Source organism: Triticum aestivum, chromosome 6B (assembly GCF_018294505.1).
Source record: "Triticum aestivum cultivar Chinese Spring chromosome 6B, IWGSC CS RefSeq v2.1, whole genome shotgun sequence".
Lineage (NCBI taxonomy): Eukaryota > Viridiplantae > Streptophyta > Magnoliopsida > Poales > Poaceae > Triticum > Triticum aestivum.
The window spans coordinates 416,347,435-416,371,663 of NC_057810.1; the positions used below are offsets into that span (position 1 = coordinate 416,347,435).

Genomic DNA, 24,229 nt, shown 5'->3' on the forward strand with positions numbered 1-24,229 from the left:
CGCTGGTCCTCGTGCCCCCTGGGACACCTCCCAGCACCAGCCGCCACCGGATCCAGGCCGCGATGTCCTCCCACCACCGGATCCAGGGCCACGACGACGCCCTCGCAACGCCCCGTCGTCGGATCCACCATGGATCCTGGCTCCTCCCCGGCCGTGCCATGGCTCTACCTCGCCGACACTGCAACTCCGCCGCCTCCATGTCCCCGCGCCTCCGTCGTCGTGCCCCACGCCGCACACACCGCCTCCCCTCACCGCCGATGGCCTAGATCCGCCCCAACCGGGCCGGATCCGAGGTTCTCTGGCTTCAATGCGTTGCTTTGTCGCGCAGGTGGCAGGAGGAGGGGCATGTGCACCACTGCATGTTGGACGTCGTAGCCCGGCCGGTCGGCTAGTGCAGTTCGTTCCCCCATGACGAGCAGCCCTGCCCCTCCACCTCCAATCCCCCCCCCCCCCCCCCCCCCCCCCCCCCCCAACCTACCATCTTCCACCTTCCTCTATCGCTATTTGGCCGGCGAGAACCACCACGACCCACCTGCACCCACCACCTGCCTCATCCCAAGATCTGGCTGGCAACCATGGGGACGAACCGGACCACAGCGGTGCCTCACCCCACCACCACCTGCCTTGTGTGCCTCCGTCGCGTGGGTCATCGTCCAAAACCACTCCAAGTGATGTGGGGGTTGACGAGATTCTTGTCGTGGCATTGTAGTGCATCAGGATCTACCGAGCAGTGCGCCACGTGATGCGGTTCGGTGGCGCGTGGCCATGCAGCTCACTACCGCGGACCACTAATTTTTTGATTTCGGGCGGTCCCGCTGGAGTTCACTGATCCTTCTAATTCTAGATCGAGTGGAAGAACAAAGGTAAGCCGTCACCCGACGCCACCCTACGCCTCTTTTGTGGCTTGAGATCCTCTCTGTTGTTGATCCAAGCTCATGGTTCTGGTAGGTGACAGCGACCAAGGATGGTGGTGCAACGTGGCTATGCAGTCCGGCAAGCACGTGTATGTAGGACGGTGTGGCGGATGAATGTACAGTTTTGTTCACTTATTCATTTTTGGGGTGGATAATTTCAGCCCAGATGGCTACTAGTTTTATGTCTATTCTTGAGCTTCAGGTTGTAGTTCATGAGCTAGCAGCATGCAGCGCGCTGCTGCGGTCGACAAAAAACGTCAATTTGTTTCTCGGGATGTTCATTTGAAGTTCACTCATGTTTATATTTTCTTCTGGAAAATCATTTGCAGTGCGCTCAGTAAGAAAAAGAAGAGAACATCGATATCCATTCAAGTTTCATTTTGTTGTTTTGAGAAATGCAGAGTGAAAAGAGTAGTAAAAATGGATGTAGGTTGGTTTAAAAAAGCACTTCGTTTTGGAAATCAGTATATCCACGAAAGTCACATTGGTTTAAAATGGATGTAGATTGGTTTAAAAAAGCACTTCGTTTTGGAAATCAGTATATCCACGGAAGTCATATTCGTTTAAAATGGATGTAGATTGGTTTAAAAAGGGATTCTCTGTCCACTCCATTTAATATAAAATGCATAAAAATAATGAAGTTTGCTTGCCAATCTAATGCAGTGTGGTTTTCCATATGAAGCAGTGCGGACGGCCGTCTGATGATGTTCATTTCATAAGTGCAACAGAAAAGAAGTTGTTATCGAAACCGTCTGATGATGTTCATTTCATAAGTGCAACAGAAAAGAAGTTGTTATCGAAACGACAAAAAAAGTAATGCGGTTCACTTCTCCGTATGTTTGCGGTACACTTACGCCCGGTGTGCAGTGCGGACCACTTCCTCGCTTGACAAAATTTACGTCCGACAAAAGAAATTATGCAGCTCGCTTGCCCGTCAGCTGTAGTGCAGTTTTCAGTCTCAAGCAGTGCGATCGGCCGTATGATGTTGTTCACCCCGTAAGTGCAAAAAAATTGTTACGGAAGCGAAGAAAAGTAATGCGGTTCACTTCTTGATAGTGTTGTGGTTCATTTACACCCGATGTGAAGTGCACTCTACTTTCTCGTCCTTCAAAAAATTACGTTTGAATAAAAGAAACCATGCAGTTCTCTTACCCGTGTGATGCAGTGCGTTTTTTCGTCCTTTGCAGTGCAGTTTTCAGTCGGATGAAGTACCCACGTCGATTTGGGTGTTGCGAAAAACAGAGTGTCCGCATTTCAGTAAATTCAAAACTGCTCTTAAACCGTAATGAATGAGAGAGAGTGTTCTACATGAAGAAGTTGCGTCTCGTCGATATCTTTCCAATGACGTATGGTTTGAATCATTCTGACCAGCCGTTCAAAAAAAATTCGCAAAAAAACAGCCGCTGCCTCTCGATGTCAGCCGCACGATTTTCAAAATTAACTAAAAACCTGTAAGGAATCTCAAAAACATTTCAACATACGACAGTTGTGCCTTGTCCATAGCTTTCCAACGGCGTATCGTACGTCTCGTTTCGACAAACGGTTAGAAAACTAGAGCGAAAACAGTACCGAAAATTTCAAAAAATTTAAAAAACAGAGTTCCGCGATTTAGTAAATTTGAAACTGCTCTTCAACCGTAATGAATTAGAGAAAGATTTATATATAAAAAAGATGCATCTCGACGATATCTATCCAACGACGTATCATTTGCTTCATTCCGACAAGCGATTTAGAAAAAAACGCGAAAAAACGCTCGCTGCCAATCGTCATCCGCCGCACCATTTTCAAAACTGTCTTAAACCACGAGGAATCTCGAAAAGTGTTCAACATAGCGAAGTTGCGTCTAATCCATAGCTTTCAACGGTATATTATATGCCTCGTTCCGATAAACAATCAAAAAATTAGAGCGAAAACAGTACCAGAAAAACACTGCGTGCAGTTTTTTTCAACGCGAAGTTCACTAGTCTATATTGCAGTGCTCGTCGTCAAGAAGATGCAGTGCACTTGCGTTCAGCGTGCAGTGCGAAAGTGGTGTGCAGAATAGTTATTCTGCTAATAGACCGTCTGTATATATATATATATATATATATATATATATATATATATATATATATATATATATATATATATATATATATATATATATATATATATATACAAACGAGATCTCTTTTTGCATATTCAAAGTTTGAGATTCCTAGCGAGGCCTGCTGCCTGTTAAAATGTACCAGAAAATCAAACCATAGGGTACAATCATGATTTCTTACCTTGGAAAAAATTTGGAGGTGAAACGATGAACTCATGTTTTCATTCAAACAAAAATGTGATGTTAGGTAATGTAATTTTTTTTCAAATAGCACACGATTCACTCACGAAAGCCATGTGTGCACTAAACCATGGCCGATGCCCCCCTGCCACGCGCGTGATCTGAGTCAGTGCATTCTGATTGCCTAGAACCCAAATCCCATGGATCATACATCTGCACCGTTGGATTCTCCTTGATTGAACGATGATCCTCATCCCTTTCGACAGCACATGTAAATGTTTTCAAATGACCCCTTCCAAAAAAACATTTTCAAATAGCACACGGTTCACTCATGAAAGTTATGTGCCTACCAAACCGTGACCTCTTCCTCGCCCACTACGCTGCGCCGGCGCCCCCAGTCGTCGTAGCTCTCCTGGGCGGCTCGCAGGCGCCACCCTCAGACCGCCACGCAAAGCCGTTCTTTCGCCAGATTAGCACCGTCCTCCCACGGCAAGGAGCTCCCTCGGGTCGGGTGGCGCCCAAAGCCGACCTGAACTTCGACTCGGATGATCACACCGTCAACACCGCCTGCTCGGGTGCGCTCCCGATGCTCTGCACGCCCACCATCTGCCAGGTGGCCGTCACCAGGACCCTCATCGACGGTGGTGCCAGCCTCCTCCACGTACCGCCGGAGTGGCTCCGACCCAGCAAGCCCTTCTCAGGCGTCGGGGGTGGTTTCTCCAGTTCCCTGGGGCAGATCCACCTTCCCGTGATCTTCGGCACCCGCGACAACTACCGTACGGAACTAGTCGACTTCGACGTTGCTCACATCGGCCTCCCATACAACGCCATCCTCGGGTACCCAGCCCTGGCTCAGTTCATGGCAGCAACCCATCCGGCCTACAACCTCATGAAGATGCCCGGGAGCGATGGAGTCCTCACCATAGCTGGAGATACCAAGGAGGCTCTTATGGCGTTCAAGCTGGCCTCCAAGGCCAAGGAAATTGCACCAACCAAAAAGAAGCAGTTGTTCACTCAAGATAAGGCGGAGACCAAGCAGGTGCCAGTTGAGGAAGACGGGTCCTCGGGAGCCACCTTCACCATAGGTGCCGACCTCGACCCCACCAAGAGAAGGCGTTGGTGAAATTCTTGCGTGCAAACCAGGAGGTGTTCGCGTGGAACCCAAGCAGCTAGTGGGGGTCCCACGGGAGGTGATTAAGCATCACCTGAATGTGTGCCCCAATGTACGCCCTGTGAAGCAGAAGGCGAGGCGGCAGTCCATGGATAAGTGGGCCTTTATCGTCCAAGAAACCCGCAAGCTGGAGGCAGCAGGTGTTATTCGCAAGGTTCGCTACCCCGAATGGCTAGCAAACCCCGTTGTCTTGCCAAAAAAGGGGGAAAGGAGCGCATGTGCGTCGACTTCACCAACCTCAACAAGGCCTGCCCCCAAGATCTGTTCCCGCTTCCCCGCATCGACCAGAACGTCGACTCCACCGCCGAGTGCGGCCTGCTGTGTTTCCTGGATGCGTTTTTGGGTTATCACCAGATCAAGATGGCTGTGGAAGACATAGAGAAGACAGCCTTCCTGACCCCATGTGGGGTATACTGCTACAGTTGCATGCCGTTTAGGTTGCGCAATGCAGGCACGACCTTCCAATGGCTGATGCACATTGCCTTGGGCCGACAGCTCAGGAAGAACACTGAGGCTTACGTCGACAACATTGTGGTGAAGCCTCAGGAGGCAAGGACCTTGATCCAGGACATGGAGGAGACCTTCCCGAGCCTTCGCCAGGTAGACCTGCGACTCAACCTGGAGAAGTGCGCGTTCGGCGTCCCTTCAGGCAAGCTGCTGGGCTTCATCGTGTCCCACAGGGGGATCGAGGCCAACCCGGAGAAGTTCAGGGCAATCGAAGACATGAGTCCGCCGCAAACCCTCAGAGAAATGCAGAAGCTCACCAGACGCGTGACTGCGTTAGGACGCTTCATCTCCAAGCTGGGGGAGCACTCCCTACCATTCTTCAAGGTGATGAAGAAAAAGGGCCCATTTGAGTGGACACCGGAGGCTGACCAAGCATTTCAAGACCTCAAGAAATACTTGACCAGCCCCCCTGTGATGGTGGCGCCACGCCCTCTCGAGCCCCTGGTGCTCTACCACGTCGCCACTCCTTACACCGCCAGCGCCGCCCTGGTCGCGGTTCGGGAGGAACGCCAGGCTAAGGCCACGTCCCACCCACCCACGGCCTTAGCCGGGGTGGCACAAGACCAGGAAAACCTCGTGAGGACTGTGATAGCGGCAGTAGGGGACCAAGCTCAGCAGGAAGATGCCCCCAGGGCTGAAGAGGCCGCACCAAGCAACCAGTCGCTGGGGGCTCCATTTCTCAGGAGGCGCCTCAACCTCCAGAAGATGCAGGTCTCGTCAGTGCACCCACCCTCGTCGAGCACCCGGTGTACTTCGTTAGCACGGTGTTGCGGGATGCAAGGTCACGGTACCCCATGCCTCAGAAGCTCTTACTCGCGCTCTTGTGGCCTCGCGTAAGCTGCGGCACTACTTTCAAGGTCACCCCGTCAAGGTCGTCTCGGCCTACCCATTGGAAAGGGTACTCAGGAGCCCCAACTCCGCTGGGAGAGTCGCCAAACGGAACATCGAGCTGCAGGCATTCCAGTTGGAGTTCAGCACAACCAGGGTTATCAAGGGAGCTGCGCTTGCTGATTTCATGGCCGAGTGGATGGACGCACCGGAGCTCAAGATGGGCGAGGATCGGTCTCTCTCCCCAAGAAGTGAGGCACCAGATGGCTGGGTCATGTATTTCGATGGTGCCTTCTCGCGGCAGGGCGCGGGGGCTGGCGCAGTGCTGATATCACCCACTCAGGACAAGCTCTACTATGCCGTACAACTCTATTTCCAGCAGGGTGAGAAGGTCTCCAACAATATTGCAGAATACGAGGGCCTCATAGCAGGCCTGAAAGCTACAGCAGTACTGGGAGTGAAGCGCCTGATCATCAAAGGTGATTTGCAACTCCTCGTCAACTTCTCCAACAAGGTGTACGAGCCGAAGGACGAGAACATGGAAGCATATCTCGCGGAAGTGCGCAGGATGGAGAAGCAGTTCCGGGGGCTGGAGTTGCAGCATGTGCCCCGCGACACCAACCAAGAGGCTAATGACATCGCCAGGAGGGAGTCCAAACGGCTGCCTCAGGAGCCTGGCGTTTTCAAGGAATGACTCTTCAAGTCGTCGGCGGCACCAGCACTTTGAAGAAGGCACAACCTCGAGAAGAACTCCCTCAGCCACCTGCCACAGGAGCCCTGGCCTATGGCCTGACCTCGGGAGCGTGCCTACTCTTGGCGCTGGAGCCTCAGGAGGGATGCTTGACCAAGAAATTCAAAGAATACCTTACACAAGGGACGCTGCCGGAGAAGGAGGAGGACGCGGAGCGCGTGGCCCGGCGGGCCACGACCTACTGCATTCAAGACGGTGAGTTGTACCGGAAGCGGCCGAATGACGTTTCCCTGCGTTGCATCTCCAGGGAACAGGGGAAAGATCTGCTGGCCGACATACACGGTGGAGATTGCGGACACCACTGGTCATCACGGACCCTCGTCGGCAAGGCATTTCGCGGTGGGTTCTACTGGCCTACGACACTCAGCGACACGACCGAGCTGGTGAAGTCCTGTGAAGCCTGCCAATTCCACGCCAAGCAGATCCATCAGCCAGCGTAGGGCCTGTAGACCATCCCGCTCTCGTGGGCGTTCGCGGTCTGGGGGCTGGATATCTTGGGCCCATTCCCTCGAGCGCTTTGGGGGCTACCGCTACCTCTACGTCACCATCGACAAGTTCACCAAGTGGACGGAGGTGGAAGCCGTCCGCACCATCCCAGCCGGTTCCGCGGTCAAGTTCATCAAGGGCCTCGTGAGCCGGTTTGGGGTCCCTAACCGCATCATCACCGACAATGGTTCGCAGTTCACCAGCAATCTCTTCAAAACATATTGTGCTAACCTTGGAACACAGATCTGCTACGCTTCGGTGGCGCACCCCCGGAGCAACGACCAGGCAGAACGTGCCAACGCGGAGGTCCTGAGGGGCCTCAAGGCCAAGACCTTCTAGAAGAAGCTGGAGGCCTGCGGCAGGGGCTTGCATGACAATCTCCAGTCCGTGTTGTGGTCCATCCGCACTACTGCCACCAAGCCAACGGGCGAGACCCCGTTCTTCCTCATCTAAGGAGCAGAAGCGGTTCTCCCTCATCTAAGGAGCAGAAGCGGTTCTCCCTCATGAGGTCAGGCGTCGCTCCGCATGGGTCCAGGCGTTTGATGAGGCGCAGCAGGACACCATGCGGGGGATGGACCTCGTGCTGGGGGAGGAACGCCGCCGTGAAGCCACACTACAGGCGGCAAGATACCAGCAGGCGCTGCGGCGGTATCATTGTCGCAGTATCCGCCCCAGGACGCTCAAGGTAGGTGACCTCGTACTGAGGTAGGTGCTCTCCAGGGAAGGGATGCATAAGCTTTCGCCCATGTGGGAGGGCCCGTTCAAGGTCATCCACGTCTCCAGGCCTGGCGCCACGCGCCTACAGACTCAGGATGGGGTACCCATCCCGAGCGCCTGGAACATCGAGCACGTCGTTCTACCCCTGAAGAAAGGCCCGGTGCCTGTAAAGAAGGACCAGTGCCTGTGAAGCTCGCCGCCTGAAGAAAGGCCCGGTGCCTGTGAAGAAGGCCCAGTGCCTGTGAAGCTCGCCACCCGTGACACTCTCATGTAATAGTGAGTGGGGATGTACACACCCCGGAGTCTCAGGAGTGCCGCCCTTGGGCCTCGGGGGCTACCTCCCACGCCCAGTGACAGCACTTAGCTCTGCACTGGTGAGAAGACGTCGAAGACTAGACTAGGTGCCGGACGCAGCTTTTCATTTGCTTTCTGAAGTTGGCTCGCTCTTCTTTGTTTGAATCTTGATTAAAGTTACTTCTGGTGTTCTGTGCCGGTTCCGTTCCGTCGCATTCTGCCTTTGTTTTCTGTCTTCAGCTCTTTGTCTGACTTGATCTCTCTCGTAAGCCACGCAAGGGGGCTTCACGAGTGCCCTTGTGAGCCCTTTCTATTTTGACTTTCGCGAGGCTCTCTCATTTGAATTCACAGCGGGAGCATCCCTCCCAGTCCGTGCCCCTCAGGTACCGCGACACCAAGCGTCGGGTCGCGGCCGGCAGCCCTTGCGACCAGGGTTCAGAAAATGACAGTCTCTCAACGAGTTTTTTTGCAGTTCCTATGGCACTTGGCAAGTCCTGATGTGGGGACCTCGCACGGCGGAAACTACTTCAAACATGCCAAGCTACGTTGTTCCTACACGCCAACGTACCACAACGATGCCATGACATAGCACAGGAACAATAAATGCAGCAAGTTAACTAGGAAATCATAGTTTGTTGCATGCCCCACGGGGCCCCATACTTGTATCTCTCAATGCAGGAAGGAAGGAAAACAAAACAAAAGCAGCATGCGCCTTGCAGCAGTTTGCGAGGAGGGATCTATGGCGACCTCCTGAACTCAGCCAGACCCCACCTCGCGCTTCACCAAAGTGTGGCGACGGGACGCCCCACTGCCGTCCTCGATACGGACACGGCGGCACGGCGGTTGATCATAGCCGCCACTAGAGGAGCTGTCGCTGGAGGAGGGGCCGCCGTAGCTTGACGAGCCGCGGTCGCTGCCGGGAGCAGGTCCGCCTTCACCCTCATCACGACCGTCGCCAAGTCCGAGAACCTCGTCGCCCTCGCTGTCTTCGGGGCAGCACCCAATGCGACGGCCATCCCCTCCGAACACCCTCACGTAGAGGGTCGTGTCACCGTCATACCTGAAGTGGAGGGTGAATGGCCTGCCCAGGCCGCGCGCGCGAGCAAACGTCTGCCAGCCTCGGGCCAAGGTTGCGTTGCCGGCAACGGAGACCTCCACTGCCACCCAGGAGGACTTGCTGCAGCAGCCATCCGCCTGCAACCAGAGCCCGCCTGGGCCAGCGGCTGGCAGCTCGCCAACGAAGAAGCACGGGATGTGAAGCTAGTTATCGGCTGGGTTTTCCGACCACACAACAAACTCCGGCAGCACCACCGCCGAGTGGATGCACGGCCGGGGAGGCCGTGCAGCCACAGCACGCCTTCCCCCACGAAATGGGCTGCCTCGACATGGATGTCCACCACCACGTGAAGGGCCACCGCCGCGACCGCGGGAAGCCACGGCAGGGGTCGCGGAATGCTTGCGAGGGTGACCGCATCCGCGCTTGTGCGGAGGAGAGCCGGGCCCTTCCTGGCGAGCCTTCCCCTTCTCCTCGGCTGAAAACCACTTTGCGGGCGCCATGGGAGACGCTACAAACAACGGAGTAGGGGAGGAGAAGCGAGCGGAATGGGGAGAGATGGGCGACAAGGGCTTTCACCCTCCTCATTTATAGCCCAACGGAGGCCAACCGTCGACCTCCACGATTGCAGGTAATGATAACACTTTCTGCATGCAGCAAAGACTCGTCAAGTCGGGCAGTTGCCGAGGTAGCGTGGGGAAGCGGAGACGCCCATGTCCAATCAGTCGCCATGCATTGCCCAAGGCCGCAGGCTGTTGGGGCCCGCGGTGCTCCGCCCTTACCCTTTAGATTCGCCGCTAAGCCAAGTCCAAGCGCACCTTGGGCCCAGGGGCTATTGTCGGCATTCTGGGAATGGGGGTCCCCAGACTTGCTTGCCTGCAGCCCGTGGTGCGGCTCCACCAGTGGCCCAATACGGCCTGTCTTCATCAACCAACACAGACCCTCGCGAGGGGCCAAGCCTCGCGGGGCGGACGACACAAGGCTTCCTCAGAAGTGGCCTCACCAGGCGGGCTCGCAAGGAGGCGGAGAGATCAAGGCAAGGGGTACCTTGCGAGGTTCCCGTGACGCAAGCCATGACGACCAAGGCCAGGCGGGTACCAGTGCGCGCAGTGTCCTCGTTTCCCCTTTGGTGCTAAGGGGCAAGCGCATGCGCGGAGTACCAAGGCATCAGGCAAAGGTTTCCATATTGGTGCAACAAGACCAAGACTAGCAGGACGGCAGGACGGAGGTCATCGTGGATCCCAAGACAACGTCACCACCAGCGCCTTTGACAAGTGAATACCACCTTTAGTCAGGATAGCTTGTACCAGTTGTCCCCTTTCAAATTGGCTGTTGTTGGATACCTTCTCGCTCAATATTTGGGGAGAGGACCAGGGCCTCTGCAAATAGGGCTAGCCACCACAGTACAAGGGACAGACCAATGCCTCCCCGAGCAACCACACCAGCACAAGAACACCTCTCCTCGCGAGGCTGTTCTTCCCTTCTACTGTTCATCATCAACCCAAGAGGCAATCCACCACACCACACACAGGAGTAGGGTATTACACCACAACGGTGGCCCAAACTTGTATAAATATTGTGTCTCTTGTGCTGTGAGTTCAGCTAGCTTAAGGATCGCGACAAGGCTGAGAGCGAGATTCGGTAGGGGGAAATCTTCGTGCGCACCCTAGTGTTTGAACCTTAAGGGTTTTGCCGGAACCCGATATACGACAAGATCGAACGGCAATCCTCATCCCTTTCGACAGGAAATGCAGTCCGGCTAGGAATTGATTTATATGCCAAAATGCATGATAAATGCCAAAAAATGTCTTACATATAGCACACGAGACCTGAAATGCGTCAGCAAATCAAACCCATGGTATAATTGTGATTGCTTTATGTGGGAAAAATTTAGAGGTGAAACGATGAACTCACGTCTTCATTTCAAATGAAATTATTCTGTTTGTGCACACGAGCACTTAGAGGCAACCGTTTGCATAGGCCTTTCCGCGCGCGCGGCGACCGGGGATATTTTTCACCCTTTTCACCTCGGCCGCCAACACCCGGAGACCCCAACACCCCTCCCCACCATTCGCCCGCGTTTCACTCAACTAGTCCACCCAATCTCCATCGCCAGCTCCCCCCTCCCCCAGATCCATAGCCGAACCCTCTCCGGCACCGCCGTGATCACCCCGGCCGTGTGCCCTCTCTACGGCGTCAAGCATACTTCCACTACCATTCCAAACACGCGGCGGCCCGCGCCTCGTCGTCTTCGTTTGCTCGCCAGCCACCCTCAAGCATATCGATACAGTAACCCTTGCCTCTCCTGTGGTTCGGCCGGGTTTGCATTAAGAAGCCTGGTAGTTACTGCTCTCCATCGCGGTGAGGCATATTTCCTCTCAATCCCTCTTCCAATTTCATTCCGTATGTTCCCAAATTGCCTAAAAAATAACGATTTACACAAACTTAACAACTTATGTACCTTCCTTACCACATATAAGCTGTATTTGTTCCAATAAGTTACTGCCTATTTACAAATCGCGGGCGGCCGAGTCACACAAACTTAACAAATTAGCCGTACATTTTCTAAATTATTGCATGGCATGTTTAGAAATCTTGATACCAAGTTGTTAGTTTTATGCTTATCCTCCCTTCCCGAGTTCCGCATGTGTTCCCTATAGATGCCGAGTAGCAGCGACATCACTCATGCTTCAGGCGATGTATCTTCATCTGATTCGGACAACCCTAGGTCTTCAGCAGATTGTGAGGGATCAAGTAATCTTGAACGGGATAGAGCTGCAGCAATTACCCTTCCGGTCAGGACACAGAGGAACGCTCCAAGGAAGACCACACACCAACCTAAAGGTCTATATGACGTAACCGAGATTGATTTAAAGTCTTGGGCTCCAACTAAACCAGATAAAGCATGCACGAGGTTCAGGAGTGTGTGTGGATTTGTTGGCAAGGCAAGGCTCAACATTAATCAGCCGGGGTTTCGGAAGGCTGACACAGAAACACGGCGAAGGATAGTCAAGGAGATCGTGGATCACTTCAATGTTCCAGAGCAGTGGAGAATGCAGGTGGAACATGCTGCACTAAATAAGGCTAGGGATGCTTGGAGAAACTGGAAGCATGTGTTGTACAAGTACTTGAATGAAGGCAAGGACCCAATCCCTGCATACCACCAAATTACAAAGGAAGACTGGGAAGAATTCAAAAGGGTCAGGGCAACTAAAGAGTTTGCTGAGAAGAGTTTCAAGCAATCAGAAATTCAGAACAAGAACATACACCCCCACTGTATGGGTGTGGCAGGATACTACGACATGAAACTGATATGGGAATAGGAGGAAAAAGAAGCAGTGGCGGCGGGTGGGAATCTGGCCTTTAGTGAAATCAGGGGCGAACGCACCAGAGACTACGTGCGGGCACGTGCAAAGAGGCATGATGACGAAACTTATTACTTTGAAAACTCACGTGACACCGAACTATATCAAGTGATGTTAGAGGCTTCCAAGATCCCTAGAAGGTTCTACAGGAACTCAGGGCCATGTGACATTCTGTCTGTTTCTCTGGACACAAAAGATCCCCCTGGCCGTGCAAGGGGTATAGGTGTTAATGTCCCGCACGTGAGGGCTTTCACACTCAGCAAAGAAGAGAGGCTGGGCATGAAAAATGCGAGTGAAATTAAGCAGAATGCATTGTATGAAAGGTTGAGGAAGGAGATTTATCCGGCTGTTCGAAAGGATGTTGAGTCAATGATGATGCAGAAGACTCTAACACTAACAGATAGCCAACAGATGGGAGGGGAGGCGGGCATGGAGGATGATGCTTATTGCGCGACAACACTGCACAAGAGAAGTTGCGCATCAGCTGACTCCAGCGACACGAGACTGTAACTGCTCGTGATGATGCTATATCTGATTTATCCGGAATGAAAGACAGACTGAAGGTGTCGGTGTACAAAAGTAGGGGCTCTCCTTTTGACCCCTTTACTTGTGCACGGGCAGTCGAAGCCATGCGCCATGGCCACACATAACAGGGCCACGGGGGAAGCCGGAGAGAAGCCGAAGGCTCGAGATAAACAAGGCAACATCAAGGACCAAGGCCACAAAGTGTAGATGGACGAAGCAGTTTTCCCCGGCAAGACCCTTGCCGGGGGCAACCTCAACAGCCACGGCAAGTCCCTTGCCGGGGCAGCTCACCCACACCAGTAGAACGACCCACCCTTGAACCCACGGCCTCCAATGCCAACAACGACGTTGGACCAGGGTTCAGGAGGCACCTCCGGGGTGGTATGCAGATCTTTGTGAAGACATAGAATGATCAAGATCAGATGGTGGTTGAGAGGCAACATATCCTCACCGAAGACCCTTACCGAAGAAATCCACGAGACCCCCAGCAAGATCCTTGCCGGGGACGCCAGCGCGCCACGGCAAGACACCTGTCGTGCCACCCGACAAGACCCTTGACGGAGGCAATAGCAGGTCCACTGCCAGGCCCGCACCAACCACATTCCCGCTGCCGTTCACATGCAACTGCCAGCCCAACCAGCTGGACAGGCACCTGCGTGGCAACATGCAGCTTCCAGGCCAACTCAGCACACACTTGCGTGGCGACATGTAGATCTTCCTGGATGCTCCACCACCTCGCCACCTCAGCTGCTTGCCGGCCTACATGGCACCACATGCATTGCTGGCCAGGGCACGTGTCGAAGCGAGGAGGAGCGGCGTCGGACGGGACGGGCCTCGCTCCCGTCACCGATGAAGTGAGGGGCACCTAAGCCATGCATTAAATTCATCTTGTCCTGTAATACAGGCGATAAGTTCGCAACACTGTAGGTTCTTTCCACCTCCTGTGTGCCACTGTGGCAACCCCTTTCGCCTATAAAAGGAGGCCCATGGCGTACGGGAAAAGGATTCGGCTCTTTCGAACCACGCAGCACCCGTAGCTAGTTCGAGAGCTCAAAAACACTCAATACATCCACCAAGCAGGACTAGGGTTTTACGCATGCTTGCGGCCCGAACCTGGGTAAACGATCCTCGTGTCAACTACCAATCCTGCTCTTCTCACAACCCCGCGCCCCGCAACCGTAGTAAGGATTCTTGTGATGCCATAGGTGCCATTTCCCACCGACATCTTTGGCACGCCAGGTAGGGGGGTGCAATTGTGAGAATCTGGTCTAGCAGTTGGCCTAGCTATTCTTCATCGCCAAAGCTCCTAAGAAAAAGACGACCACAGCGATCGGTTCGTCCAGGACCGGATTGCCAATACCGGTGCACACCAATAGCGGGCCAGTTGCAGAGAGAACCCGTGGCACGGCCCGTGAACATCCGCATCACCCTGCCGGTCCAGGCCCGGCGTGTGGCGTCGTTCGCGCGCCAGGCGACTAGCCACCAGTTGTGGGCTCCGGAGACGGAGTCGAGGCCCCCGCAGGCGGCACGAGGCCCTCTACGGGCGCTGCCATCCCGCTAGACGGCGGCGCGGCGGCCTCCAAGACGCCAACACCGGCGCCCATGGCGTGCTCTTCTCAGATTGTGCGTGACGAGCAGCGCTGCCCTGCTGGTCACCCTGGGCGCCGTCCTGGGAAGAGGCCCATGCGCCCTTCACATGCAGAGGAAGGCCAGCATGCGCGCCGAGGTGCTGACGGAGATGGCGAACGGCCGCGGGGCCGTGATGCGGCTCCTTCTAACGCGGTTAGAAGTCGAGGCGCATTGCGGTCCACCCAGCTTTCGCCGCCACCCACGCCAACGGAAGCCCTAGCACGCGCGCAGCTGCTCCTCGATTTTCCTCCCGCCGTGGAGAAGCTCGACGAATGGAGGGCCACCGTTCGGAGCCTCGTCGGCATCGCCAAAAACGACGAATTGCGACCGGTGGGACCCATAGGCCGTCGCTCCGTCGTGCCACCGCATGCCAGCGAAGGCCGGGCCAGAGGTGATGAGGCCACGGTGCACTCCCCTCCTCCATCCCGACCACCACAGGTGTCAGTCTGTCGTGACGATGCTTGTGATGATATCCCCATAGCGTCGTCCGACCCGCGGACCCACCACAACCAACGCCAGGTTCTTCGGGAGCGAGTTCATGAAGACGCTCGAACCACCATCGAGCGCCGGCGTCACGCGCGCCACCAGTCGGACAGGCGGGCAGGGCCCACTACGGACCACCCAGCATTGGGACGCTATGGTGGCCTACCTTACGAGGTAGGTTGTCCGGCCTTCACCCATGAGCTGCGGCAATTCCAGTGGCCCTCCCACCGCATGTTCAAGCCCGATGTTGGCGAAAAGTAAAACGGCAAGACTCACCCATCGGAGTTCCTCAGCATCTACACCATTGCGATGCAAGCTGCTGGGGCCCATGACGACAAGGTGCTTGCCAATTACTTTCCGTTGGCACTCAAGCCCAATGTTATGTCATGGTTGATGCACTTGCCGGTGGACTCCATTTCTTCTTGGGCGGATCTGTGTCATGAGTTTGTTGGCGCCTTTACCGGAGGCCACCAAGCTCATGGCTAGGCGAGTGATCTGCATATCATCCCCCAGAAGGAAGGAGATAACTTGCTCAAGTACATCCAAAGGTTTAGCCGAGTGCAGTACAACATCCCCGACGTTCATCCTGCCGCTGTGATCAGTGCATTCCATCAGAATGTGTGCAATCATAAGATGCGTGAAGAGCCATGAGCTTTATGTTCTGGCCAATCGGTGCGCTCGTGCTGAAGAGGGAAGGAAGTACCCTGGTGAAGACGCCGGCACAGAAACCGACTCCACGGATGATACTGCCACCCCGGTGAAGAAGGGCCGGCGCCGTAACAGGAGCACCGGAGCAAGACCGTGCTTGCCGTCGAGGGATCGAACGATACCGGCGCCACCAAGAAACCCAAGGCAAGTGACCCCGACAAGAAAGTTGTTGGGTGTGCCACTTGTCGGGCCTTGGCGGCTGCCGATAAGCCAGGGGGCTCCGACAAGCAGTACTGCAAGATCCATCGCACCAAAGGCCATGATCTCCAGAACTGCCGACAAGTAGAGCTGCTCGCTGAGAAGCAAAAAGCCGAATACGAACGGCAGGACAAGGAGAAAGGCCAAGGAGGTGCCGAATGATCCGACAAGAAATGTGGTGGACAAGGGGGCCGCTGCGGCAAAGGCAATCAGTAGGAGGGGCCCGCCCGGGGCCGCGACAAGAAGCAGGAAGACGACGATCATGACGAGGACGATGAGTCCGGCAACCACGAGTTTCAGAAAGCCATAGAAGCCATGTGCGTCGACGGTGGCGCCTCGCTGCATACACCCCACCGCCGGCTCAAGCAGTGGGCACGTGAGATCACAGCGGTGGAGCCGTCGGTCGATGCACGGAAGTCGCTGAGGTGGTCAAGTACGCCTATCATCTTCAACACCAAGGACCACCCTGACCGCACTACTGCGGTCGAGTGCTTGCCATTGTTGGTCTCACCAACAATCCGCAACCTCAAGGTGATGAAGATGCTGGTTGACAGCGGGGCCGGTCTGAACTTGATCTCACCTATTTGATCAAGAGGCTGCAAATCCCTGATGGAGACCTCGAGGAGACGGGCACGTTCCAAGGGGTCAAGCTGGGGAGGAGCCAGCCGAAGGGAAAGGTCACGCTGCCTGTGACGTTCGGAGGCGAGCTGAACCACAGGACGGAGAGGATTATCTTTGATGTGGCCGAGATCCCCTTGCCCTACAACGGGATCCTCGGCCACCCAGCACTAGCCAAGTTCATGGCAGCTTCACATTACGCCTACAACATGCTGAAGATGCCCGGGACGATGAACATCATCACTGTTCCCTCCGACAAGAAAGATGCATTGATTTGCGCTGACCAACTTTACCGGGAAGCAGTTGCAGCAGCTGTCGCCAAGGCACCTGCTCCTGCCGACGGAGCCCCGAGAGGGAAGAAGACCGGCGAGACCCCTGGCACCTACTCCAGAAAGTGCACCTCTTCGGGGTGCTGCGCTCCCGTTGAGGACGTGCCAGGAAGCTCCGCCGGAAAGAGCAAGAAGTCCAAAGCTGCACCACTAGAGACCAAGAAGGTGCCCGTCAAGGAGGACGGCATGAGGGGATCTTTTACCATAAGCTCCACCCTCGACAACAAATAGGAAAGCGAGCTCGTCACTTTCCTGCGGGCAAATGTCGATGTGTTTGCATGGCAAGCCTCCTACATCCCCGGTGTTCCCAGGGAAGTGATTGAGCACCATCTTGTTGTCTGTCCTCATGCATGGCCCATCAAGCAGAAGGTCAGGAAGCAAGCTCTGGAAAGGCAGGAGTTCATCATGGAGGAAATCAGAAAACTAGAGTCAGTAGGCTTGGAGTACTCCATCCGACGTGGTTGGACAATCTGGTACTGGTGCGCAAGGCAAACGGGAAGTGGAGACTGTGTATTGACTACACAGACATCAATAAGGCTTGTCCAAAGGATCCCTTCCCGTTACCGCGCATTCACCAGATTGTTGACTCCACGACTGGGTGTGACCTGTTATAATTCCTCGATGCCTAATCAGGATACCACCAGATCTTCATGACGAAAGAAGACGAGGAGAAGATAGCATTCATCACCCCATGTGGTACATATTGCTTTTTACGGATGCCTTTCGGGTTGAAGAGTGCTGGCTCAACCTTTGCAAGAGCGGTCCAAATTGGTTTTGAGCCCCAGCTACATAGAAATACGGAAGCCTATATGGATGACATAGTGGTCAAAACCAAGGACAAGGCAACACTTGTGCAAGATCGGGAGGAAACATTTGGAAACCTGCGCAAGATCAACCTCAAATTGAACCCTGAGAAGTGTGTCTTCGGTGTTCCGTCTGGCAAGCTTCTCGGATTCTTCCTGTCCCAGCGCAGGATCGAGGCAAACCCAGATAAGATCAAGGCCATCGAGCAGATTGAGGCACCCAAACGGATCAAGGACATGCGTCGGCTCACTGGCTGCGTTGCCGCCATGAGCCGATTCATCTCCAAGTCCACAGAGCGTGCCCTTCCTTTTTTTCAAGATCTTGAAGAAAACGGGGCCAGTGGAGTGGACCCCAGAGGCCGAGGCAGCACTGCAAGATTTGAAGAAATACCTCTCCTCTACCCCAGTGCCGGTTGCGCCCAAACCACAAGAACTGTTGCTGCTGTACCTAGCGGCAACAAATCAGGTGGTTAGCGCCGCACTAGTGGCGCAGAGAGAGGTCAACGAAGAGGCGGCAGTGGCGGCAGAGTCAAAGGATGACGAGCCAGAACCCTCCCCGACAGGGCTCGGTCCCGGCAAGACTGAGTCCCCGGCGGGGGCTGACGCCAGTGCAATAGGGTCCACGCAACCGGGTGAAGTGGCGCAAAAGAAGAAAATGATGCAGCACCCAGTTTAGTTTGTAAGCTCCCTCTTGCAGGGGCTAGGTCGAGGTACTCGGGTGTGCAAAAGCTGCTCTTCGGCCTTCTTATGGCCTCGAGGAAGCTGCGTCATTACTTCCAAGTGCACGAGATCACGGTGGTCACCTGCCTCCCATTACAACGGATACTGCATAACCCAGATGCAACAAGGAGGATCGTGGAATGGGCCCTAGAGATGTAAAGTTTCGGTTTAAAGTTCGAAAGTACCTCGACAATTCAGAGCAGAGTCTTGGCGGAGTTTGTTGCAGAATGGACGTCGACGCCCGACGAAGAGGTGTAGGAGACCACTCTCCCCAGCAAGGTAACGAGCCACAACTGGGTCATGTACTTTGATGGGGCCTTTTTGCTGCAAGGCGCCGGTGCTGGTGTGCTTCTTGTCACACCCACCAGAGAGCACCTCAAGTATGTCATCCAGATGCACTTCCCCCAGGAGATGTCAACTAACAACACCGTCAAGTACGAGGGTTTGCTTGCCGGTCTCAGGATCGTGGCGGACCTCAGAGTCAAAAAGCTCATCGCCAGGGGCGACTCATAGCTCGTCGTCAGGTAGATCAACAAAGATTATCAAAGCCCGTTGATGGAAGCTTACGTAGATGTGGTGAGGAAACTGGAGGAGCGCTTTGACGGTATACAAGCAGAGCATGTCCCTTGGACGGAGAACGATATCGGCGACTACCTGTCAAAGCGTGCTGCCCTCAAGCTACCTGTGGAACCAGGTACTTTTGTGCTTCAGTTAACTCAACCATCCGTTGAGCTGTCAACCGGGCAGAGCAAGCAGAGGAAGCTAGGCTCCGGCAAGTACTTCCCCACCGAGCTCCCCGGAGCCACCGGTGAAGATGTTGCCATGGATGCCGATCCTGCCGCGGGGCAACCGACTCTGGCAGGGCGTCAGGTCATGGCCGAAGAGACGGCCTCTCCCGTGGCAGAAGAGATGCCTTGGGTCCTTGTCGTCGAGCCACAGGCTCCGGCATGGGCGCAGCACACTGTCCGATTCCTCCAAAAAGGAGTGCTCCCTGAGGAGCAGGAAGAGGCAGAAAGAGTAGCTCATTGGTCTGCTCTATACCAATTCGTTGATAACATCTTGTACAGAAAAAGGCCGAATGGGGTGAAATTGAAGTGCATCTCCTGGGAGGAAGGACTAAAGCTGTTGGCAGAGATACATGGAGGCATATGTGGCTCCCACATAGGGTCGAGGGCCCTTGCCGGCAAGGCTTTCCGGCAAGGTTTCTTCTGGCCCACCGCCCTCCAGGATGCGATGGCACTAGTAACCAATTATGAGGTGTGCCAGTTCCATTCGAAGAAGCTTCATCAACCAGCTCAAGCCCTTCAAACTATCCCTCTCTCCTGGCCCTTCTCGGTCTGGGGGCTCGACATATTGGGTCCCTTCCCCCGTGTTGTCGGGGGCTTTGAGTACTTGTACGTTGCAATCGACAAGTTCACAAAGTGGCCAGAGGTGGAAGCAGTGAGGAAGGTGACGGTGCAGTCAGCCATCAAGTTCTTCAAAGGACTAGTGTGCCGTTTTGGGGTACCCAACATGATCATCACCGACAACGGCACATAGTTCACAAGCCATGCCTTCATGCAATACATTGAGGATCACGGCAGCAGGGTCTGTTTTGCGTCTGTGGCACATCCATGGAGCAACGGCCAAGCAGAGAGAGCAAATGCTGAAGTTCTATGAGGCTTGAGAACAAAGACTTTTGACAGGCTGCGCAAGAGTGGAAGGCACTGGATTGATGAGTTGTGTCGGTTCTTTGGTCGATCAGAACGACCCCAAATCGAGCCACCGGCAATTCACCCTTTGCCCTGGTCTACGGGGCAGAAGTAGTTCTCCCCACGGAACTCATATACGGGTCACCTCGAGTGCTCCCCTGTGATGAGCTTGAGCAAGAGCGATTGCGGCAAGATGATGCAACGCTCCTTGACGAAGATCGTCTACGGGTGGCTGTGAGAGCAGCACACTACCAGCAAGCCTTTTGCCGCTACCATAGCCGCAAGGTTCATGCCCGGAGCTTTGAGGAAGGCGACCTTGTTCTTCGGCACGTTCAGTCGGCCAAGAATTCCAACAAGTTGACGCCAAAATCGGAAGGCCCTTATCGGGTAACACGAGTCACCAGGCCCGGCGTAGTCTGGCTAGAGACCGAAGATGCCATTCCAGTGAGCAACTCCTGGAACATCGAGCATCTCCGCAAATTTTACCCATAAGGCGCGGCTGCAGGGCCTCCCGGCAAGCCCCCCTTTTGTATAAGCCTTGCCGGCAAGGCATGTAACCCTTTGTACAAAGCCAGACGTAGAACCTAAGCATTAATAAACGAAGCGTTGGCGCCCTAAGTTATAACATGCATGCTAGGTCGAGTCTCTCCCTTGGTTAGGGTTGATAGTGCTTGGCGGCGGCTAACCCCTAGCTTAGAGGTCGAGTGTGCGTCTCTCTGTTCTTCCCTGTCTTCTTTGGTTTGCAGGGCATATAAGTATTCTTGCCAAGTCATTTTGGAAGAAAGGAGACGGGCCGGCGTCCGGACCCTGGCAAGCCAAAGTTGCCGGGGGCTGCAAGAACAAGGATCCATCCGCGGCAAGCCAAGGTTGCCGAGGGCTGCAGATGCAGATAAGTTCTCTATCCTCTATCATGCCTTTCATTATGGACTGGGATATGTGACACCTCGCTTTATTTCTAGGCTACCATGCTCCCTTTTCTCCGAACCCAAGGATTATCTCCTAGGTCCGGATCTGGTCGTAGTCGCCGCAGCAAAGAAATGAAACGAGGGGCCTAAGCCCACCTCATCCCTGCCTCCGACAAGGGCGTGAGAAAGGTCGAGCGAAGTGGGGGGACGGCAAGGCCTGTTGTCGGGCGAAAAACATTTACCTTAAAAAATAACAAGGATTCACTCCTTGCCGTGGGTTCCACCCGCGAACGAAAAACCCGGCAAACATCCCTTTTTCATTAAAAAACATCCCGTACAGGTACAGTTCATACGAAATGAAAAACATGAGCAGGGGGGTTACAAGTTCCAAAGTTAACAAAGGCCCGAAGGCTTACAAGACTAAAAAGAGATAAGATGCCCATAATCCCTTTCTTGTCCCTCTCCTCAGGAAATGAAACAAGAAAGCAGAAGGGAAAAAGGGGCACCTAGGAAAGCTATGAGTGGAAGAAGACACCAAGAGAACATCTCGGTGGTCGTCCAAAGGCTGGATGCTGATAGCGGCGCCGGAGGAAGAGCTCGAAGACGAGGCGGCAGGACGTCAATACGCGATGAAGGCGTCGGTGCCCGCGTACTCCAACTTGACGGCCCTGCCGCCCGCCCCTTCCTCTTCCACAACCTACCAACGCCAGCTGCCCAAGGAGACGACCCCGAGAAGTTCAAGGAGTCAGTGACACGGATGATGGGGTCGACAGTGCGGCCGGAGCGGTGCCCGACGCCTAGTCGGACCCGTCATCGTGCCGCCTGCTACCCTCGTCATCGCTGCCGGTGTCTTCCTCTCCACTCTCGCTCGAGGAGGAATCTTCATCATCGGAAGAGCTCTCCACGCAGCACCTTACGCGAGTCCCGAAGTGCCCAAAGATCTTGACAGAGAGGAGCCCACTCTCCATTAGTTTGAAATGGAGAGTGAGCCCCTCCGTCAAGTTGTGGATGCGAGCGAAAGTTTTCCACCCTCGGCAGAGATACATGACGTGAGGGCGGGGAACTCGATGTCGTCCCATGTGCTGCTGTTCCCGCAACCCCTCATATGCAGCCGCAACGCCTGCGGCGGATCGAGCTCCACCTCCCACGCAAATGGAGTCGGAAGGCGAAGACGACGGCGCGGTGGCTGGCGCAGCCAGATAAAGAACTCGCAAGGGTTGTCCCCGACGTGGCCCTCCATCGAAGGAGGGGCTGCTGGCCGAGGCGAGGCCGATCTGCCGCCCCGTCCTCCTCTCCCTCGACTGCCATGATGGCCTCGACCTCGCCCCCTCCCGTTCCCTCTAGCGGCCGGCTCCGCCGCTACGAGCTCTTGGGGAGGAGCGATGCGTTGTCCGGCCGAGAACCTCGCCGCCACCGATGAAGCATCACCACGCCCCCTCGCCATGGCAGAAGAAAGGAGGAAGCAGGAATGGGGAGAGGCAGGTGGCGAAGGGTTGAGGGGCGCCGTTCCTTCTGCTTCCCTCTTTATAAAGGGGTGGGGGCGAGGCTCGGCCGCCCCTCTCAGCCAAATCGGCCCGTTGAAGTGACAGCAAGCGGGGTCGTCGACCGCCCTCCCTGCTCCATTGGAGGGGTGTGGGAAGCGACCCACGTGCGCGCGACTTCCCACATCCCGCGTGCCTATCATTCGCTCTGCATCATGCATGCAGTGAACGTGGCACAAGGGATGAGCGCAGTGGGACGCGTGGAGCGACGGTTCCCAAGCGAGGGCAGTAAATGAGCAGCGGCCCTGCGGTCTCGAAGAGACATGCAAGCGGCCTCTTTACTGTCCACCACAAGATGACGCCAGCAGGCATCCGTCATGCGTGCGCGCAAGACCCCCACGTCGCGCGTTCAACGCAGGTCATGGGAAGTGCAACAGACAGAACAGTTACCATGGTCAAATCTGCCCCGCCTGCCCGCACACTGTTTTGGGTCTGGCCCAACAACGTGTCGCACTTATGTATGGCCCAGGCCCGGGGGCTCCTGTCGGTGTACAAAAGTAGGGGCTCTCCTTTTGACCCCTTTACTTGTGCACGGGCAGTCGAAGCCATGCGCCATGGCCACACATAGAAGGGCAAAGGGGGGAAGCCAGAGAGAAGCCGAAGGCTCGAGATAAACATGGCAACATCAAGGACCAAGGCCACAAAGTGTAGATGGACGAAGCAGTTTCCCAGGCAAGACCCTTGCCGGGGCAACCTCAGCATCCCCGGCAAGGCCCTTGCCGGGGCAGCTCGCCCACACTAGCAGAACGAGCCACCCTTGAACCCACGACCTCCAATGTTAATAACCACGTTGGACCAGGGTTCGGGAGGCACCTCCTATGTGGCATGCAGATCTTTCTGAAGACATAGAATGCTCAAGATCAAACGGTTGTTCGAGGAGGCATCATATGAATATAAATTCACAGTATGACTGAATGAAAGATATGGTTTGAGTGAACTTCCGTAATTCTCTCTTAATGTAAAGACTTATCAAACGATTTTCTTTTGAAAAAAACGTCAATGGTTTTTAAATATAAAACACTCATCACGAACGTTTTAGTTAGAACACCCGTATGCAAACCGACAGCTTCCCCAGGAAGCCAAGGGAAAATGTGTCAAATAGGATTTTTGCGGCTCTTGATTGCAAACATTTTAGATAGAACACTGTATGCAAAGTGAGAGCAGGATTTGTGCATCTCTTCAACGCAAACGGTTGTTTTGGATGACCCATGTGCAACCACTTACAAACAGTTTGGTAAGATTTGCATCTGTCATATTGGGCATGTTGCCATTTGTCAAACGGGAAAGATTGACATTTGTTGATAGAGTAACATTGCCATTTGTCAACCTTGTAACACTGCGATTTGTCAAAATATGAAGCTAAAAATCACTAGCAGTATCTTGTTTTTGCAACTAAAATTCGGTAATTAAGCATAGATTTCATTCGTAGATTATGCAGTCGTTCTTAATTTATACAAATAGTTCAACTCGACAGCTGAACCGACCAAACTTTTCCCCAATTGTTGCCAACCACATACTGAAATAGCTAGTTCAACTATATATAATTGCTAATTTTAATTACGTTGTACAGTTCCACCACATCTATAGTCACATGAAATGAACAAAATCGCCCCTATATACTACTACTACTACTACTACTATGGAGGGGCTTTGTGCTACTTCCGGCTGCCTCTCCTCTGTCAAGCGCACTCAGTAAGAGGTAGAGGAGGAGGAGCCTACCGACGAG

At 54.4% G+C, this 24,229-nt stretch overlaps 1 long non-coding RNA gene across 1 annotated transcript; it reads left to right on the forward strand.

The window, feature by feature from the left end:
• The first annotated feature begins 446 nt into the window (after positions 1 to 446).
• Positions 447 to 1,183, forward strand: LOC123134176 (uncharacterized). Its single transcript, XR_006465556.1, has 2 exons — positions 447 to 863; positions 949 to 1,183. It is a non-coding gene; the product is annotated as an uncharacterized lncRNA (long non-coding RNA).
• The last annotated feature ends 23,046 nt before the right edge of the window (positions 1,184 to 24,229 follow it).